Below are 3,702 nucleotides of genomic sequence, written 5' to 3'. Positions count from 1 at the left end.
CGTGAACCACTGCGCCTGGCCCAAATATAATATTTTACAAGAAAGCCAAGACTCAAAACAACATTATACAGTACAATTTCATTTATATAGTGTTAAAAAGGTAAAACTAAACTATATTGCTTAGAGATAAGCAGATATGTGGTAAAAACAAAACAAAACTTTTTTTAAAAAGTCAAGAATAACGATTACCAAGTCAGGATAAGTGTTACCTAAAGAGGGAGGTAGGGTAAGTTTATTCTGGTGGAAGGACTGGAGGGCCCTTCTGGAGTGCTGAAGCAAGTTTTTGAGCAGAGGGTCTCTTTATAATTACTTCTTAAACTACACGTCTATATTTTAACTAGTTTTCTGTATGATGTAATATAAAGGGATTAAACAAAGAAAACCAAGTATAGGCCAGGAGCAGTAGTTCACACCTGTAAACCCAGCACTTTGGGAGGTCTCACCTGAGTTCAGGAGTTCAAGAATAGCCTGGCCAACATGGTGAAACCCCGTTTCTACAAAAATACAAAAATTAGCCAGGCATGATGGCAGGTGCCTGTAATCACAGCTACTCAGGAGGCTGAGGCGGGAGAATCACTTGAACTTGGGAGGCGGGGGTTGCAGTGAGCTGAGATCTAGCTATTGCACTTCAGCCTGGGTGAGCTGCGATCACGCCATTGCACTCCAGCCTCGGCAACAGAGCAAGACTCCATGTCAAGACCAAAAAAAAAAAAAGAAAAAGAGAGAAAAGAAAACCAAATATAAGAACCATACATAATTTTTAGTGAAAATACAAGATATGAAACAGTAAATGTCATAAAATTCCAATCTTGAAAATAATGTATGTGTGCATAGGAAACTCAATAGAAGGAAATAGACCAAAATATTACTGGGTTGTTTCTGGATAGTAGATTTACTTTTGCTGTTTGTAACTCCCTATTTTCCAAATTCTTTGGAATTGTGTGGGTGTGTGTGAGACAGAGGAGGGGGGAGTGTGTGTGTGTTTAAAAAAAACAAAACTTTAGCACACTGGGAAAAGTGTTCTATTTTCTAAATTAATAAGCGAACATTTTGTAGAAAGAAGTAACAGACTGCTGGGCTCTCTGTGTCCACTCCAAGGCTTCTCATCATTTTCTTGAATAGAAACTTATAAGAACCAGGTCACTTGCTGACTCTATGTTAACTACGACTATCCAGAGAAGAGAAGCAAAGAGGAAACCCAATGCACCTTGTATTTGGTTTGATCAACAGTCATTCTTCCTCTGGGTAACTCTCTGAGAACAGCAGAGTTGAAGAAGAAAGGAATCATGAGATGCCAGGCCTTTCTTGTGGCTCAGACTGAGCAGATCAGAGGTCATTCTGGATCTACAGCTACTATCTATGAAGAGAAGAAGGGATGGGGGAGGTCAGAGAAGTGTAGGCGGCCCGGCACGGTGGCTCAAGCCTGTAATCTCAGCACTTTGGGAGGTTGAGGCAGGCAGATCACCTGAGGTGGGGAGTTCGAGACCAGCCTGACCAACACAGAGAAACCCCGTCTCTACTAAAAACACAAAATTAGCAGGGCGTGGTGACGCATGCCTGTAATCCCAGCTACTCGGGAGGCTGAAGCAGGAGAATTGCTTGAACCGGGGAGATGGAGGTTGCGGTGAGCCGAGATTGCACTACAGCCTGGGCAACAACAGCGAAACTCCATCTTAAAACAAAACAAAACCAGAGAAGTGTAGGATGTCCTGAGCATTCTTGGTATCAGAGGGGTGATGTCTCTCCTCTCCATGAGAATCTGTCCTGACCTCACAGGGAGAGCTGGAGTCACAAAGACAGTCACAAGCACCGCATACCCAATGCTGCAGCCACCTAGCCACCATGGGGACCCACATACACCTCCACAGGCACACCTCACCCAAACAATAACACTATATATGGTCACACAATCATTGTCCCACATCTACGTTGAGGATACACAGTCACACTCGCATGTTTACAGACCCCTAAACATAGCACCATTCAAAACCAGAGTGCTACAGATTGTCACAATATCACACTCACTACTGAGCCACACAAAGTCACAGTTCCCCCCTCCCCAGGACCCCTACTGAGCACTACACACAATCACACATTCAAAATAACACAATGACCATTAGGACGCACATATCGTCACCCCGGCACAATTACACGCACTTTCCAACCGCAGACACAGTGCCACATAAAGTTACATGGTCACACTCTCACATTCTCACGTTGTCACTCAGTAAGGCATCCAGTACACTTAAGCGCTGCTAACAGTCATACAAACACAATTACACACGCACCCCTCAAAGTAACACACAGTCACAGCCTCATCATCAGATTCTCTCCACACAAACACCCTCCACAATGTCACACAAAGTTACACAGACACACACAATCACAGTCCCAACACGGGACACAGTCATACCTACACACACAGCCTTACATTGTTACAATCACACAACCACAACGAGTATATAAAACCACACCCGCGCACACAGCAAGGCACAGTTACATAAGGTAACACTCACACACGTAAGTCCACGCCTCGCGCCCGCCTCCCCCCTACCCTCTTCATCAGCCCGACCAACTCATACATGCCCGACACTCCAAACCAGCCTGGTCATTCCCTTCAAACTCCCAGGCACGCACCTGCGGGCCCCAGCGGAACCCGCAAGACCCAGGCCGCTCACCGCGCACTTCCCCTACCCTTGAGGCCGAGGGTCCAGCAGGCAAATGAAACGGCTGCCTTGGACTCGCGGGGATCTCTGGGAAATACAGTCCGGAGTAGGACCGCGCGGAGAAGATGGCGCCCGGTCCTTCGGGTTCCTGCTGCTGCACAGTTCCGGGACATCCCTGCTCCCTACTCCGAACGGCTACTCTGCGTCTCCGTGATCCAGACACAGGCTCAGAGTGAAACTGCCATAGGACGCTGGCCCTGCACCCTGAAGACAATCTTCCTCCATGGTACCGGCCAACCCCAGGGAGTTCCTTGAGAAACAGGAAAAGGTCGCCAGCTTCGGGCCAGAAGTTGGTTAGAGCCGCAAGGATTTCTGGGAACTGTAGTCTAGAGCCGGAAGGGGTGAGGCGCTGCGGCAAGTGGAAGGAGGTCCCTTAAATGACTTTCTGCCCCAAGCCGACCCACAATGCAGAGCGCACCCAGGACCCACTCTACTAGGCGTTATAACCCTCTGTGAGAATGCTAGACTGTTTAAATCGTCATTTTTGCCTTCGTCCGTGGAGGAGCCACATACTGTATGATTGCATTTATATGAAATATTTAAAATAGGCAAATCTACGGAAAAGGAGTAAGAGTTTTTTAGGACTAGCAGGATTAGGGGAACTGTGAGTGGTAATAGCTAAACGGTTTCTTTTTGGGGTAATGTAAAGCTTCTTGAATTAGATAATGATGTTTGCACAACTTTGAATACTCTAAGAATGACTGAATGGTACACCATAAACGAGCTAATGATATGATTTGTAAATTATATTTGTGTGCATGTCTTTTAAAAATCAACTTTACTGAAGCATAATTTAGATACAATAAAATGCCCTCATTTTAAGTGAAACGTTTGATAAGTTTCAACGAATGTTTAAATCCTTGTCACCGCCATCATAATCAGGATATAGAACATTTTTAAAAATTAAAAAAAATTTTAAGCTTTTTAGTTAAATTTCTGTGGGTATATAGTAGGTGTATATATTTATGGGGTACAT

The 3,702-nt window shown here is 45.1% G+C and overlaps 1 protein-coding gene across 1 annotated transcript in view; it reads right to left on the bottom strand.

Annotated features, from left to right (window-relative positions):
* The window catches only part of ZNF383 (zinc finger protein 383), a 26,364-nt gene extending 22,737 nt beyond the window's left edge, over positions 1-3,627 (bottom strand). The window contains exons 1-2 of the mRNA XM_011992646.1: positions 2,638-3,627; positions 1,496-1,514 (exon numbers count right to left, since the gene is read on the bottom strand). The gene's annotated coding sequence lies outside the window, so the exon portion shown is untranslated. The remainder of the gene's footprint in view (positions 1-1,495; positions 1,515-2,637) is intronic.
* Positions 3,628-3,702: the final 75 nt, after the last annotated feature.

This window comes from Mandrillus leucophaeus, unplaced genomic scaffold, assembly GCF_000951045.1.
Source record: "Mandrillus leucophaeus isolate KB7577 unplaced genomic scaffold, Mleu.le_1.0 Scaffold1107, whole genome shotgun sequence".
Taxonomy (NCBI): Eukaryota; Metazoa; Chordata; class Mammalia; order Primates; family Cercopithecidae; genus Mandrillus; species Mandrillus leucophaeus.
The sequence above is the reverse complement of the archived record's forward strand: the minus strand, read 5'-3'. Positions and strand labels throughout refer to the sequence as shown.